This window comes from Chrysoperla carnea, chromosome 2 (genome assembly GCF_905475395.1).
Source record: "Chrysoperla carnea chromosome 2, inChrCarn1.1, whole genome shotgun sequence".
Lineage (NCBI taxonomy): Eukaryota > Metazoa > Arthropoda > Insecta > Neuroptera > Chrysopidae > Chrysoperla > Chrysoperla carnea.
The window spans coordinates 67,230,420-67,248,601 of NC_058338.1; the positions used below are offsets into that span (position 1 = coordinate 67,230,420).

General features: G+C 29.1%; 1 protein-coding gene across 1 annotated transcript in view; it reads left to right on the forward strand.

Annotated features, from left to right (window-relative positions):
* The first annotated feature begins 3,313 nt into the window (after positions 1-3,313).
* LOC123292458 (cubilin-like) overlaps positions 3,314-18,182 on the forward strand; it is a 321,907-nt gene continuing 307,038 nt past the window's right edge. Inside the window, exon 1 of the mRNA XM_044873126.1 lies at positions 3,314-3,485. The gene's annotated coding sequence lies outside the window, so the exon portion shown is untranslated. The remainder of the gene's footprint in view (positions 3,486-18,182) is intronic.

The window sequence follows — 18,182 nt, forward strand, 5'->3', positions numbered from 1 at the left end:
AATTATTAAAATTTTGTATATGTTGTTTTAATTATTATTGATGATGCTTTAATAAATAAGATAGGATGTTGATAATTCTTATTAATATAACATTTTTTTTATTAAAAATATCGTTGCCCCTTTTTTAAATATTTTAAAAATATAAAAAAAAAGAAAATTATGTCGAAAAATTTAGTAAAACTAAATTTTTTTATTTTATAAATTAATAATTTTGGAATTTTATTCTATTAAGAAATTTTATCAAGACCTATGATTGGTTTAAAACACTAAATATGCGCGAGTGTAAGTACACCTTAAAAAAATTGTTTTCTTTTTTTTAATCTATTTTAATCAATTTAAATATGAACGAAAAAATAAACTCTGAAGTAACTTTTTGTAGTTGATAAGTAAAAACCAAGACGCGCCTAGCGACGTTAACGTCTTGACTGAAACGTTCATGTAGTTAAAAAAAACTTTTGTAATTTTGACACAATAAGGAATATTTTGTATGGATAAGTAAGTTAAATATGGGAGGTTAGCAGCAGAGCATTTGTGACATTTTTTTACCCTTGTTGTGAGTACTCTGCTCCTGCTGAATGGCTCATCACTTTTGTTATGCGATGACAAAAAAAAAAAAAAATGTAAGCGCATATTTAATTATATATAAAGAATGTCACTCTGTATATTTATTGCGATCATTCGTTTTGGAATGTTGTTTAAAGGTTTGTCGCAATTTATGTGCCGAGAGATGGCAGCTTGTTTGTGAAGTTTATATAGAAATTTAATTTAGATAAAAAATTTATTTTTCGGGAAAGATTTTTAATATATAAGGTTATTTTTTATTGATATTGGTTATGAGTGTGGAGATAAATTATAGGGAAAGATAAGAAAATGTTAATTGAGGACATCTAAATGTTTAATTAAATGTGCGCTAAAATTGACTACTCGATTCGAGTGATTTTTTATATGATTACTATATAAATATATTTTATTCCTGCAAATATGCATTTTGCGATGTGATGTATTTTAGCAGTAATTTAAGAGGAACAACTTCAAAAACTAGAGCATACTTCTGTTTTTTGGTTATGGACATTATGACCAATATTTTATTCTAATATATTTAGTCACCTGAGAAAATAGCTTGGAAACAACAAAAAAAAGACTCCGCCGCTGTTTTATTCTTAATTATAATAATAAATATTTTACAGCTAAATTCAATCACACCGTTTGCGCAAAGAAACATACAAAAATTTATCTAATAAAAACAAAACCCTAAACATATTTATTACTATTTTACAATTAATCAATGGATTCTCCAATTTTTAAGTAATCAATAATTTGCTTTTATACTTTTTAATTTTTTTTTGCTTATTTCTGTCCTGATCAGCTCTAAACAAAGTTAGTGTGACGGAATAAAAATACACTTTAGAAATTTGACTGGTTTTTTCAAAATCCGGGCTAATTTATAAACAAAATAAATAAAAAATAATGAAAATACACTTGTGTCAAAACATTAATTCTGTGAGGACTGATTTAATTTAATATTATGTCTCAATAAACAGTTGTATGTGAATTTATTAAAATTTGGGATTATTATTTTTAAATCCTAACATCATAATCCTTCCACTCCTGGTAGAGCCTAAGATAAATTATTTTGCATGCTAAAATAAGATATTTTCAGTGTAAATTTTTTATCCGAGAACGTATCTAATATTTTGTTTTTACGTTCCGAGCTCTGGGAAGATTATAAACGGATTTTTCGATTTCGTGAGCTGAATTTAAAAAAAATCGAATTAAACATAAAATTTCTTTTCGATTTGAAATTAAAAAATTTTTAGTGCACATTCTGCCTAATCTCGCAGCGTTATCTTTTAACGGGGTTGAAACATTATTGAGAGATTTTTCTAAATTAGAATTTTTAATATTTTAGATATAAGAATTTTATTATATTTTGAGATAATCTAATCTCGGCTTTTCTCGTTAGTGTTAAATAATTTTAACAAATACAAACTTCTTCAAATTTAATTATATTTTGGTAAATATTCTTAAAAAAAAAGTTTTTCTCAATTTTTTTCTCAAGCTTTTGATTTTCATAAAAGATTGTGAATTGATAGCATTTAAACCTAAGTTTCTCATTTATTTCGCTCCGGAGAAATTTATTTTTCATCGTCTAATGAACGTATGAAAATGTTTATAAGATTTTTTAAGAGAAAATATTCTGATAAACTTTGGGTACGTAAATAGGTATTATAGGGTTAAATATAAGTATATAAAACTATGTAAATTACCAGACTGAGTTTTAGCCTTGACCAGTTTGCAAATTGTGGTCAACGGTAGGAGTTAGTAGATAAGCGTCGTGGTTTTTAATGAAAATTTTCGGTGAAAATCGTATAAATTCGGTTTGTAAAACAGGCGTCGGCGCGGCCGCTCCCATTCTTTAGCCTTAGTTACAGATAAACGCAAGAAGCAGGCCTAGAATCGCTTGAAAACGACACTAGACTGTGATAGAACAGTCCCTCCCATATCACAATGATTAGCAGCACTGCCTTTGAGTACGTGCAGTCAGAGCTAGTGGGCCGCCGTGAGGGGCATTTTATAGAGAGCAGACTGTTTTTTATTTAATAATAGGTAGGACTAAAAACAAAATATATATTAAAAAATTTTGGTGAGATTAATTTATTTAAATAAATCACGAAAACTGTTAAATGCTTGAAGTGTTGTAGTTTAAATAAATTGTTGAAATTCAAGAATAAAAACAATTTGTGTGTTTTGGATTTAAAGGTTTATTGAAAAAAAAAAGGATTTAATTAAGAAATTGTTTTTTATTGTTCAATTCAACACAATGAAACATAAAAGTAGATAATATTTGGTGAATCGTCGTTTCATTTGAAACGTGAGTTTCATCGTTTCGTCGTGTAAAACTGCCGTGAAAAGACGGGTGGGGCGGTTGTGAAAATTGCAACATGCATGTTGTTATAAATGCCGATGTGTTTACATTTGTGTCACAAATAAAGGAATTGTGTGCTAGTTTTTGTTTTCAAAAATTGGTTAATAGCAAGAAGGGATGCTCTGAGATGAATATCTCTTGACATATGTTGTTATATATAGGCAATTCTGTTTATCTTTTATAATTCACGCGTTTTAGCTAATTTCTTAGTTATCTACCAAATCAAATTTTTCCCCAAAGTAAAAGATAGACGACCAAGTGTGGTGTTAAGTGTATTTAAAAAAAATAATGAACAGTTTTTTAAAATCGCTTTGTTTACGTTCTTTTATTTTGAGTAATAATGGTATAGTTAATTTTTGGATGTAAAGGTTGGTTTTAAAAAAAAAATATATATAATGGGTGGTGGTGTGAACAGAGATTATGTGTTTAATTTATTTTCAAACAGTAATTTGAGCTACGAAGATTCTTATTTCAGCATACATTGCAGCAGAATGCCTCGATTGAGACACGTATACTGCGGAGTTGAAGCTTCGGATTTTGTGACAGCTGAAGCTCAAGGGTAGGTCAGGTTTATTTTTTTAAACAATCTTAAGTTAGCATTAAGTTAAATTTCCTTGAATTGTTTTAAACGTTAAAAAATAAGGGCGTGTTGAAAATTTTTGTACTTTTTTATAAATAAGTTAACCAAATTGTTTAGGTGTATGAACTAGGGCGGGTCCTATTCTTATAAATCTAGATGAACGTTTTTGGAAAAATTTTAAGTATTTTTCAAATTAAAAGGTTTATTTGATACTAGGGGAGAAATTTTTTTTAGTATTTACTTTGTGTAGCAATTATAAAGTTTATAACGTTATTTATGTTAATGATTAAAATGAACTTTTTTTTTAAAATTTATAGTCCAAATAATTTTTTTTATTAAACATTTGACGTAAAAAATTATTTGAATAATAAACAAATAATTTTCAGTAAAACTTTCAAATCTGTGTTCCCGATTTATAAATTGTATATTAAAATATATTTTGAGAGGTTTTACAATGAATTTTATCAAAAAAACGTTCAAACTGATTGTAAATTTTTATGAGATACAACAATGCATTATAGGTTATAATTGGGGTCAAGGGTGGGGCATAAGATTTTCTCCTTAAGTTTATGCATGCATCAAAGGATGGCATTAATTTTAACTGTTTCTCAAAATGTGTGTTCACACGGAAAAGGTTTCACGTGGATTTATTTTCGTAGTTTGCCTGTTTTAAGGGTGCAAACAATAAATAACGAAGTAAGGTTATTTGAAAATCGAAAAACTGCACCAATGATGGAAAAAGGATAAATTTTCTACAAATTTTGAAGGAATTTTTTCTTTTTTTAAATAAATTTTATTGGGTGTGGTCAAACTTTACTAATTTATTAAATTTATTGTTAAGGCAATTTTTACTTCTCGGGAATAAGAGGCTTGTTAAAAGTTTATTTGTTTGGAGATAATTGCAAAACGATGTTTATTTTTGAAGATTAATTTAAAGGGGTTCTTTCGCCGACAATGTTAATTAAAAAATAGATGAAAAGGAAAATTTTTTTATAATTAAGTCTTTATCTATCGTATAGAAGATTCGATCATAATTTACCGTGTAAATTTTTGTGAAAATTTTTTTAAAATTTTAAACATTTGTTGACAGTCTCACGAGAAAGTAAGACCTTACCAACTTTTCTTGAGTTATACTACTAGTTATCGATTAGATGTGAGCGAAAAAAAAGGAAAATTAGTTTTTCTAAATATTCAGGTTTCTTTTTTTTCACTAAAATATATACTTTACCGTCAAATTTATTGAGAAATAAATAATAAACTGAAAAAAAAGTTTGTTCTTAAGGCAGCAAGTAAGTACTTTGATTTAAGACAATATTTTTTGCTATGCTATATTTTTAAGAAATCAAATGCTTAATTGTATTAAGAAGGTCATTTCGCCGCCAATGTTAATTAAAAAAATGTACAATTTACTTCCAGCCAACGAAACGACCTCCTTAAGCGGGTCGAGTCTTGACTAATGGAAACGCTGCGAAGAAGGGTGGATATGATTTTATGTGATACTTCATAGAAGAGAAATTTATCGAGAAGAGAAACTTTCAGATTTTCCTGAGGATTTGAATCCTTTGCTATTTTGTAATTAAATTTAAGTCAAATAAATCTAGAGAAATATTGCAAAATTTAGATAAATTCTCAAAATTCAATTTCGACTTATAAAATTGGACATATAACTTTAAAAAATTGTTCATTGTAATGCAAAAATTACGAGAGAAGACAGTTATGATTACCCCCATACTTTCCTGCAATATTTACGTCTAGTATTAAAAACGTTGTTAAACGGGGTTTGAAAAATTTTGAAAATCTGTGTAACTCATGGAAATTTTTAATCCTATAAATACCGGGGAATATTTTGATACCAAATTGAATTGGTCCTGAAGAGGCATTTTTCCCGAGTCACTAACATTGCACTTTGAAGATCTGACTGAATAATTCGATTCTTGGTCTGTTGAGTTTGACAAAACGTTGACAACTTGTTTTTATCACAATTTGAGATTATTTCTGCATTTTTTTTGAAGTAAATTATAGAATTTTAGCTTTAACCATGGCATAGTCCTGAAATTCGAACGCCATTCTCACATCCTTTTGTCTTCTCTCCATATTGAAGATCAATCGGATACACAATTCATTAAAAACCTTATGTCAATCCATGTATCTTCAATTTTGTTGCCCCATTCCCAAGCTGTTTTGTTAAATTTTGCTGCTATCCAATTTTTCCCCGTTTAAAATCCTATCTAAGATAATAAGGTTTATGGCCAATCCCTATTTCTATATATTATAAATGTAAAAGTAAGTATGTTTGTTTGTGGGGTTTGTTACGCTTTCACGCAAAAACTACCAAACGGATTTGAATGATAAGATAAAGATAAAAAGAATTTATTGCCAGATTATAATATTACAATTAAGTATTACAAATATTCGTAGATGTTCCAATGTTCTATTACCATCTCTTATTGCTATCTTTGGTATATTCCAAGTTTTGTTTTACGTATTAATTTTAACAATTTTTATGTTTTTTTTTACAATGTATTCTTAAGGATAGATTTAGGGAAAAAAGGATGTGCAACATAATATAAAAAAACCCTACTTCTTATGTAAATGTATCATTTGAAATAAATCGGAGAAAGCTATCAGTGAATTTGATATTTATTTATTTTGGGAATGATGAAATTTAAAATTTGAATTTTGTTATAATAGTAGATGCTTAGTTCTTCTATGTTTATAACTTTTATACTTGTGTGATAAATCGTTTTTAGTATAGTTTCCGATATTGGCTACCTCTTCGTTTTCGTGGACAGAGGACATTTCAAAAAATTTTTTTGTCATATCGTAGACTGTCTCCTTTAGATATGGGTGGTCCAGCTCTTTGTGAATGATTCTTGAGCTATAAAATCGTGGATAATTTCCAACGATTCTTAGAGCCCTGTTTTGAACTGACTGTATTTTTTTAAAATTTGTTTTGCAAGTGCTACTCCAAACAGGAGCAGCGTATGTCAAGATTGGTCGTATAATAGTTTTAAATATAAGAAGTTTATTTTTTTCACTCAAGATGGATTTAGAGCTAAATATTGGGAATAGAGTTTTAATAGTTCCTAAAGATTTCGATCTTACTTCATTAATGTGCTTAGTGAAAGTTAGTTTTGAATCTAGGTGTATTCCTAAATATTTGACGTACTTCGACCAATGTATTTGTTCGTCATTGACATATATATGATGATTGAGGGTGGGTCTTCGTTTGGTAAATATGATGGCTTCTGTCTTGTGAGTGTTAATTTTGATTTTCCAAAGTTGAAAATATTTAATAATTTTCTTAATTGCGGTGTTCAGTCTGTTGGCAATGGTGTCAATCCTCCAAGATTGCGTATATAGTGCCGTGTCGTCCGCATACAATGCTAGATTTACTTTGGGAATTTTGGGTACGTTGTTTATGTACAGATTAAATAAAAGTGGTCCCAAAATGCTGCCCTGGGGTACACCAGCTTCAATTGATCCATCTGTTGAGCAAGATTTGCTAATACATACCCTAAACTTACGATTTTTGAGATAAGAGTATAACAAATGGATTATATAGTCAGGTAATTTTAATTGAATTAACTGGAATATTAACCCTTCGTGCCAAACGGTATCAAACGCCTTTGATACCGGATTTGAATGAAATTCTGCAACAATATACCTCATACATCACAATAACTTGAGCTGTATTTTATAAAGATATATTTAAAAAATATATAATCTGACATTTTACTGCGCCATCTATGAGCGCCATTTTGAACCATAAATTAAAGCTTTCTGGAAAAAATAGTAAATGTAAAACAATTCATGGCTATTTAAAAAAAATTGAAAACTACATATATTTTGCCTGTGTAAAACAATCCCTACCATTATTTCGAGTATTATTGAAGGGGGATAAGTGAGAGCAAGGGAGGTGACGGCAGTAATCCTTACCAATCTTTACAATCTCAATCAATCAAGCGAGTATCAAGATAGTATTTAATAAATTTGCTATTTAGAATGGTTTATATAAACTTCTTAAACTTCCATCAAAATCCTATCGAATTTCTTATCACGAGATCCGATAGAAGACATCATATTGCATGTATTATCATTGAAATATAATTCGTAAGTAAAATTCAAAAGCTTTTAAAGCTACTGAGAACTATTGAAAATTTTGATTCTAAGATTTGACCATAAGTAACAAACACAAAACCAAAGTTTTATTAGAAGCTTGTAATTAAATAAAAGTTTGTAGTATAAAAATAAAGTATTGAATTTGAAATTTGTGATAAATGGTTTTTTTTTTTTTAATTTTATACATTATACTATTTTATACATAAAAAAGTTTTTTAATACGTAGTTTTTTCTATGTAACAACACGCGTGAAAATGTCGTTATTTTGATTTTTACATCGTATGTCGAAAACTTCATTTTATGCTTGATCATCAAGAATGAAAAGTAACACGTTTTTCGATTATGTTGAAAATATCTTAATGAAAAAAGTTTGATGTGTGAAATATATAGAAAATCGAGTTATCTTGATTTTCTGAAGTTTCGAATTAAATAACTAAAAGAATTCGTATAAAATACATGTGCATGTTTTTATTTAGGCAGACCTTTATATCTAATTTATCTGTATTAATATAAAATTTTTATTGATTACTAGCAAACCCCGTGAACTTCTTTCACCTTTATTTAATTTTTTTGATTATAACTTTTGATCAGCGATTATTAAATCTAAATCAACATTTGCAGCTAATAGCTAATACTATTGCTTAGCCCCCTCCCGTTTAGCCCACACTTTACTTTTATCTTTTAGAACAATTACACCTATGTCCCATTTGCTCGCTTTAGATATTGAATTGCAAAATATTTCATTCCAAAACATACCACTGTATCCAAATTTTTCGTAAAATGATAAAATATACTGTGCAAAAGAATATTTATTTTCAAATTTAAATTTCACTGCCGTGCTCATACATCCTTAATTAATCGCACACGATGGTTTTTTTTTGTTTTCAATAATTTATTAAGGTTTTAAATATAATTTAAATGGTTTTTTTTTTTTTAAATTTCCACCGACTAGTTTTGGAGAAATCTATGAAAACATATCATCCATCTACCGTTTTACCATAAGCCCAATGTTAAATATGCCTACTTTTGAAGTCATTTATTTATTTAAATAATCGGGAAAACCCCTCCCCCCCCCTAAAATTTTCAGAATTGATTTAGACTTAGTCCAAATTCATATTTAAAAAAATCAAGCTTTTTATCTAAAATTGCCCTGGTGGCCGAGTTGTGAACAATTATGATTAATGGGGGCGGTAGAATTGATCACATTGTCGTCGCTTAGATAAGAACGTAGTAACCGACTCCACCCACATCAAAATGTAATTGTAAATATGTTTGTAATTAAATAAATAAAGATTAGTAAATAAAGATGTGGGTGGCCTCTGTTATAGGTGTATGTGTAAGAGAAACGGAGGTTAAACCCCATTATTATTATTATTATTATTATTTATTCTTTTAAGTTTTGAATGAGGTCAGTTATCATTTATAGACTACTACTTTCATACTTTATAAGAAATGTCTCTCCGTTTACTGAGGACAAATACACACGGATCGGAACAGCACATTAATTCGAATTTGTAAGCAAGTTACCACTGAAATACCTAAATTTCTGTAATTTGAATATGTTTAGAGCCTTTCATGAAACCAATTTCATTAAAAATATACCGTTCCACAACAAAAATTTCGATAAACAAATGATTGAAAAATATGGTGGGAGCGCAAATAAATACATATTACATAAGAAGAATGGATATATTAGATAAGTTAATTGCGTTTCCACCATTTACTTACTGATAAATGTCTATAATGATATTTACTCACTTTATTCAATTTAAACTAGTTAAATTTGTTAAGACCGTGGATCTATTTTTCGTCATGATAAGCTTTAAAATGAGGGATTTAATCATGGAATTTGTTAAAGGAATAAGCAAGAACTCGCGGGAGGAAGAAAATAGACTAGAGAAATAATATATAAGATTTCATTTTTAATAAATGTTAAATAGACCAGTAAAATTTACAAAATTTAAAAACCCTCGACAAATGCAATAATTTTCTGTAATTTAGTAATAATTATCAGATGAATTATTGATTATTGATTATGATTCATATTTTATTATTATTATTTAATTATCTTTACCGTTAATTCATGTTATTTTTTTTAAGGAATATTTTTAAAATTTAAACTTCTTTTCTATCTCTAACGGTTTAACATAAGCAAAACTCAAAACTTTAACAGTTCTGAAAACCATGTAAATTTTTCAAGCACCATATTTCAAATCTATAAGACATACGGAGATGAGAGTTTGTTTCAATTGTACAAACTTAATTTACTTTCAAAAGATGGTAGCAACTATTGTCAAAAATTCATAGTTTTTTAATTGAACTGCAAAAATAGAAAAAAGTCCGAAAATTTTGTAGTTTTTCACTGATTACGCAGAGAGCACAAATTTTTTGCTCTGCAAAACGTAGGGGTCTAAATAACATACCAAAAAGCAGCTTTATATCACGTTTTGCAATTTTAATGTAGAATTTGACTGGCGTATCAGGTGAATTAAGTGATTTGAGCGTATCATGACTATCTGATGAAAATATATTGCTTTATTCGTATGGTTTCGCTAAACGTTTTGGCTTGCACATTTATTTATGACATAAACTATTACTTAGAATATCGAGGTGTATTTAACAAAGCTGATATAAATTTGGGCGTTCACGGTTGCCCAGATCTAATCCAAGTAATTAATTTTCGTTTGTTTTTGCATTTATGATTTTTGCATGGAATTATTGATACTAGCCCATCTATGCAAATGCTGTTGTATATATTGCATTTAATGTCTTTTTGTAGACATATTGTTTGTTGTATGTGTTATTATAATATTCATCAATGTATTAAAATGATGTTTTTTGCTATATACATGTAGATACATTAGTATTATATGATTACTATCATTATTGGACCGTTGTTATTGGTAGTTCTGTATGAAACAGTATTGATAGAACTATCAATACTGTTGGATTGTTGTAAATAACAATAAATACAATCTAATGAAACTAAAATATGTTTATTTAAATTTAATAATTCTATAGTTAATATGCAATGAACATAATAAATATCACGAATATTTTCATCTGAGTTTATGCTCCAATACCGTCAATCAATCAATTAGCATAATTAAAGTTTTAAAACAGTAACACTATTGACGACACATGTATAAAACTTTTTTTAATAATAGAAATTTCAAAATTTAAGAACTCCCGATAAATTTTCCGTGTACGAAACTCTAAACTCTCACTTGAAACGCATCTAAGAACACTCTCCATTAAATTACCTTTTTCCTTAGAGCCTTCTTCAAACTGAACCGATTTTGAGGATCATTTTTTTGTTTTAGAACGCTAAACTCGCACTTGAAACATATTATCTAAGAACACTCCCCATTAACTTACGTTACAAACGAAACAAAAAAATCAAAATCGGTTCATCACTTTAGGCCCTAGGATGCCACAAACAGACACACATAGCGGTCAAACTTATAACACCCCTTTTTTTTGGTTCGGGGGTTAACAAATACTTTTTTAGAGGCAAACTTTTATTGTACTAAAAAGTAGAAAATAATTTTTCTCTTTAAAAAAGTATAGAAAATAAGTAATTAAATAATAAAGTAGAAAATAATTTCTCTCTTTATGATATCTAGCCCTGGAAATAATGAAACTAGCTACCAATGTGTTATACAACTTGAGGTTAAAAATATCCCCCTTCTTGGCAGCGAAATAATAATGCTGATCCTGACTGGTTCCAAAATACGCGTAGAAACTCTTATCTGGCATTAAGCACTGCAGGGGCGACGTCAATAAGCCAAGCAACGTCGTTTAATGCAACTAGCGCAGTTAACTTTAACTATTTGACTATTTATATGCTTATAATGCTTACGTAATTAATGAACAATAATGAATGTCCCCCTACTAACTTATAGTAGGAACAGTCATGATTGTCATGGTATATTCGCAATATTTTACAAGCGCTTTGGGAACATTTCGTTAGCTACACAAAAACGCAAGAACTTATAACTAAAACCTCTTCCACAGAATAAATTTCGATTTTTGCCCCAATTTCCTAGATCAGATTTTTGTATTTTATAAATACGTATTTCGACTACTACATCAGTATGAATTAGCTAAACGTAATTACTCTTCTGTTACTCGTTGCTAATTTGGTGGCGGACTGCACTCATTCACAGAACTTATATCTCAATCTCGGGCTTTTTGATTTTCGATGGGCAGTACTGCTAAATTACAGAGTTTATTTTGTTTCCTTGAGCTATACAAAAAGTTTTTGGCCAACTTTAATTTAGAGAAAGTCCGCTCAGCTTTCGCAGTAGTGATAGGGGCAGTTAGGAATATCAGAAGTGCTGAGCACACATCTCGGTAACTGGGCGACAATGGCGAATTCTGAATGATCATCCATTCTCTGCCAAGTTGGTTCTCCTGGAGTCGGGGGCTCCTGGCAGCAAATGGATGGTCTATATAAGACATTTCAACAACTAACTCAGTCAATTGTTTAATTTCACTTATACTTACTCAACTCAATATTGTGTTCATAGACAAATATATAAAAGTTTTATATTGATGAATATGTTTGATCGTATCATGCTACTGCTACTGCTTTATTTACTTGTTTACTTGTTTACTGGTAATAGTAAATAATATGAATATTTACTATTTATCTATTTGTATAATCGCTGAATATGAACAATCGAATAATAGGGTAGTGTGTAATACCTCGAATATAGGGTGTTCTTTTTAGAGGTTCGCATCTTTGAGTTGACAAGACTCTTTTGTTTGATAATCAATTTGACAACAGACAGTTGTTTTGACAGAAATTTTTTTATCATAATAATGATTTTGTTCGGCCAATTAATAGCACATAGTTATCTATCTTTCCAGTAAAACCAGTTTCATTGATATTAAAAATATTATATTTTTGTTTTATTTTTAATTAAACCTCTAAAAAAATATTTTACAATTTATGTGTTTAAGTTGACATATGCTTGAAACTTAAGTAATAAGTTTTATCGATTAAAATGCTTCAAGCAAAAAATGTTGGGTTAATATCCGCACATTTTGTGCAGACATTAAACATGACCCTGATTTTCAGGCTCAATGAAAAGCTGACTTTATTCCATACCTGGTAATAGATAGACGAACACTTAGAAGGAAGACGAACAAATTAGAAAGTTGTTATTTATTAAAAGAGTAACATTTTCTGTTTGAAAGTTTTTCCACAAATGTACACAAAGTTTTTTCGTACTCTTCGAAAAAATTTTCCAATAAATGAAGAAAAATGAGTCTTTGGTGTTTCAAAGTAAAAATTTTGCTTGTCTTCTTCCATTATTAATAAGTTGACTGTTCAATTTTTGTCAATAAAAATACCAGTTGAAAATGTTATCGCGAAAGCTTAGTAAGTGGATGCTTGTAAGAAACTTGTAGAGTTTTCAAAGTTTAAAATCATTATACTATGCCATTTGAAGAGTAAAAATTAAACGTTGAACAGAGTACCTTCAGATACGATTGGTGGGGGTGATTCTAGGTGTATTAGTGATAAGGTGTGGTTCTTGATACATTATGATCTTGTAGTATGAATCATAATACTTGTGATGGAATTTGTTATTGTTACCTGTTTAATATTAGATTCTCTAATAAAACTGTGCATAAGAATAATGGTGCTATTAATAGAGGTTTTTTCATTGATATATTTATAAAAATTGGCTTAAAAAAGACTTCAATCGGTAAACTTCAATCTCTGGTACTGCACTCTCCTCTATTTTACATATCGTGTATATATAGGCAATTGTTGCATAGTTTGCAAAGAAAAATTGTCTGCCAAATTTGCTTTTATATTAAATTCTTGTCATGATTTTATTTGAATACTAAAATTTTTATATTATGTATACAGTATGTCCCATAAGTCCATCTTGGAGTTCTTGGTGTGTGCAAGATCAGACTATCGCACATTTTCGCGAGTGTAAGCAACATAAAAATTTCAAGAATAGGATAATGAAAAATAAATTATGAAATTTGAAAAAAAATTAAAATTTATGTAGAAATATACTTAAATATTCTGATTATGGGTCATAAAAGCAAGCACATTATTGTTTTATTATATTAAAATTAAAAGTCGTAATTTTTAATCCATATATCACGTGACCTTTAACACGAGCCGCCATGATGTGACATCATATAGACAAAAAAAATGTGCATTAATTATGAATCTGTTGATGGCTTTCATAGTAATTGTAGGCTATGTTACCATCAACTTTATTTATACATATAATAATTACATTCACGATCGTTGTTTTTACCAATATTACGTCATCAAAATGGCTGACAGCGTTTTTGCGAGAAAAATAAAGTTTAAAATTTAATTTAATTTTATGGCAAGAAAGCGTGTTTATTTTGCCGAAATATATTTGTTTGTGGTTTTTTATTAGGAAAATCAACATTTTGAAGTAATTTTTCAAACAAAGTAGAATAGAATACCCTATTTTGAGTTTTAGAAATAGAAGCCCTAATATGGGCTTGCTTGGCGACACTCCTTCTATGATAATAAATACAGTTCCACAAAATAAATGTAAACACTCAATTTAATATAATTGGTTTTCAGTTTGAATTTGTAAATGCTTCTCGATTTGATATTTAAAAAATATATGATAAATGAATACAACAAAATATACAGAATGTTAGACATAAAAAGGGCAATTATTATTATTTATAATTACAAAAAAAACATTATAGTCTAAGATCCCAATTAGGATCGACCTTCACCCATCTGTTTACCGAATGAAAGTTATTTTTTATGAAATATAAAATGTTAACAAATATCCCTGCAATGGGTTGCCTAAAAAAATGTGGTCAAGACTACTTTTAGTGAAAATATGAAGAGTAAAATTTTTTGAAATTTTTCACTGACTTGCATATCTAACGAATATTGATCTACTCGAAAGTAAAAGCCAAAAAGAATATGCAGCAGCTATGCTGTCTGCCTCTTTTCGTTCACTATTTTCGCATTTATACAAGTTGTGAATAGTAATTACGTTCATCTGTTAATTCATTGCCTCACATATATAAATAAAGATAATTTTATTGCAAATACGGTGCTATATGATTGCCACAAAATATCAGTCAAAAAATAAAATTTACAAGCTTTCCAAGTTTTGATATTTTTATTAAAAGTTGTCTGGACCATATTTTTTAGGGCAACCCACAACAGGGATATTTGTAAGTATTTTACATTTCATAAAAAATAACTTTCATTCGGTAAACATATGGGTGAAGGTCGACCTTAATTCGGATCTTATACTATTAGTAATATAATTGACATCCATCCTAATCGTAGAGAAGTTTCTCTTCATCGTAACTTTCATTATGTTCTATTATCATTTCAGCCGGGCAAATCAGTTCAACATCCGTAATCTCAGTAGTTCCAGATGGCTCTCAATTAGTACAAGATCTCAAAATGTCCGAAAGACTATTTCCGGAGTGAAATTAAGAATTTCAAAATTTGTTTTTATGTCTGTCACTTCTAGGGTAGTTTTCTGGGGTTGCCACTATCCTAAGTAGCTTTTTGATCTCGAATTTGTGATCAGCGACCCCGAAAAACCTCCGAGAGACAATTTAAAAATTTTGAGAAAAAATTTTTCTCTTTGTCTCTCTGTCACTTCTAGGGAAGGATTTAATAGGGTATCAATGTGTGGGTTTAGTGGGGTTGCAACTATCTTCAGTTGCTTTTTGAATTGATCAGCAATCCCAAAAACCTTCGAAATATGATTTTCGACGTGAAATTTTGAATTTAAATTCTATTTAATCTCTGTGATTTTTAGGGTTGGTATTAATGCGGTTGCAACCATCTTTAATTGCTTAATATTCTTGAAGTTCTAAGGACCATGAATAAACAAGGATTTTTGAAATCGAAGCTGTTCCGCAACTTTCCCACATTTTCCAGCTTATCAAGTGTACTAAATACATAGTTTGATGCGCCTTAAATACAAAAATTATTATTTGAATGTAATAACTTATCTAACCGTAGGTAATGAGGCCGAAATTTATTAAAAGGAAGAACATTAAAATGACGAATAGCGATTACTTTGCAAATATTAGACTAAATATTAATTCATGTTAGTTACCACAAAATCAAATAGAAAAATTTGTTTACTTGCGAATAAATTTTTGACAATTGCAATTTGGCCTTAAGGTATTTCGATACCGAAAAAATGAAAATGATACAAAAAGTTTGAAATGTTATCAACTAATCATTCTTTTATACGTCTTTTGTGAGTAATTCATACGAAACGAAACGGTTTATGAGCAATTATCAATCAAAGTTAGTTTTTTTACCAAAAAAATGAGCACATTTCTCATTAACCGTACAGAGAATCCACACGAATTTTTCACAAAAGGCTTATACAAGGGTGATTTATTGATAAATATTATTTTAAATTTTTGTTATCATTTTCATTTCAACTGTTAAAGGTATTTCGATACCTTAAATAGAAAATGATACCAAAGATTTGAAATTTCATTTGTCAATTAGTCATCCTTTTATACTGTCTTTTATGCAAAATTAATATGGACTCTCTGTATGGTTTAGGAGAAATTAGCTACCAAAGTCATTGTTTTTACCAAAAAGAGTTTTTCATTTTTATGCACAGTTCTTAATTTTGGAAAGATTTTAAAGCTTAAAACTTATATATTGATAAAAGTTTTTTATGTGAATTGTAAAAAAAATTTAAAAGCACTTATTGATTAAAAACCTACATTTATTATGACTTCTTCATATACCAACATATAAAAAGGGCAGTTTTTAATTTATCGTATACCATACAGAGAATCGACTTGAAATTTATACAGCAGGGTAAGTCTAAATCCATTCTGAAAATTTTAGGGCGGGTTTCTTGATTATTTAAATAAATAAATGGCTTCAAAAGTAGGAATATTTAACATTGGTTTTATATGGTAAAACGGTATAAGGATGATATGTTTTCATAGATTTCTCCAAAACTAGTCGGTGCAAAAATTAAAAAATAAAATTTAAATTAAAGTTAAAACCTTAATAAATCATGGAATACAAAAAAAAACACGTTGTCCTCAACTAATTAAGAATGTATGAGCACGGTAGTGGGGGTACAAATTAAAAAAATATATATACTTTCAATCTTGATAGTAAATTATGTTATAACTAGTGTCCGACCGAAGGTTGATTTTTGGCCGAAGCCGATTAATCGGCTATCGCCACAACCTTCGGCCGAAGCCGAAGCCGAGCCGAAGCCGAAGGTTTGAAAACATGATTTTAAAACTTAAATATTAAAGTTGATCTCTAGAAGTTGATTTAGAGGTTATGATCTTGCGAAGTTGATCTAGAAGTCAATCTAAAGATGATTAAAAAAATTACCTTGAAATTTATTTCAAAATAATAACATTTAGAACAATTCGTTCAATTCCGACGTTTGCTAAGAACCTTCGGCCAAAGCTTCGGCTTCGGCCTGAATTCAGACCGAAGTTGGTTTTTTGGTCGAAGGTGGCCGAACCCGAAGCCGAAGCCGAAGCTTCGGTCGGACACTAGTTATAACTTGATAATATAAGAAAAAAGTAAGAATACAATTTTTCGATATCTGGAGTATATTTAGCTTTCGATATTTCGAAAACCAAGGCAGATATCGAAAAATTATATTCTTATTTTTTGTCTACATTCATGAAGTTATAACAAAATTCAACAATGTTGAAAATAAGGTACAAATAATTTCAACCACAAGTCTAAACTTGCCTTGGCTCGCGTACTACCTTTTTAATACTCATTAATTGGCACACAAATTTTCAGTTTTTTTTTTTGTGATACGATTTCATATTTTTTTTTTTTTAAGAATACTTAACATCAGTGGGGTAATTAATAATAAAGCTCATATAGATTGCAGCATTTTTTCTCGTAAGAAATATTGGCATTTAATGATACCCATACACCTACACATTTTTCTGTAGGATTCGCACACACCACATTCTTTCTCGCAGGAGTCTATGGCTAGTAAATACATTGTTTTTTGGTTTGGTACACCAGCCTGTTTAGTAATAGATGTTCATGTTACGCATGTGTGTATGTATGTATGCGGTCAGCAATTCTATCTACTTTAGTATTTAAACAACAATTGTGATGTTTTAATAATGACAAATGATTACCTTCTAAATGTTTGTGTTAAATGATCATGAAAAACAGATAAAATAAATATGTAACAATCTATATTCTTGTTTAAATATAATCTCTGTAGTACGTTTTTTTGTTTGTTTTTGTTTTTGTTTATTGGTTAGCTACAAATTAGAGATGTATTATCATGTAGTCCGGGCAAATAAGGAATTTGGTTCATTAAATTCTGAAACGAATCGTTTCTTAACGTAACGTTGTATGTTACGTTGAGAAACGTTGTTATGTTACGTATGTCATTTTTAAAAAGCATTTTCGAGACCTCTACTCTTACAGAACCTGGCCGTAATAGTTATCATTAATAGTTATACAAATCTTTGATTATTGAGAGTTCCAAGTTCTAAATAGCTGTATAATCCTACCCGAAGTTGACTGAT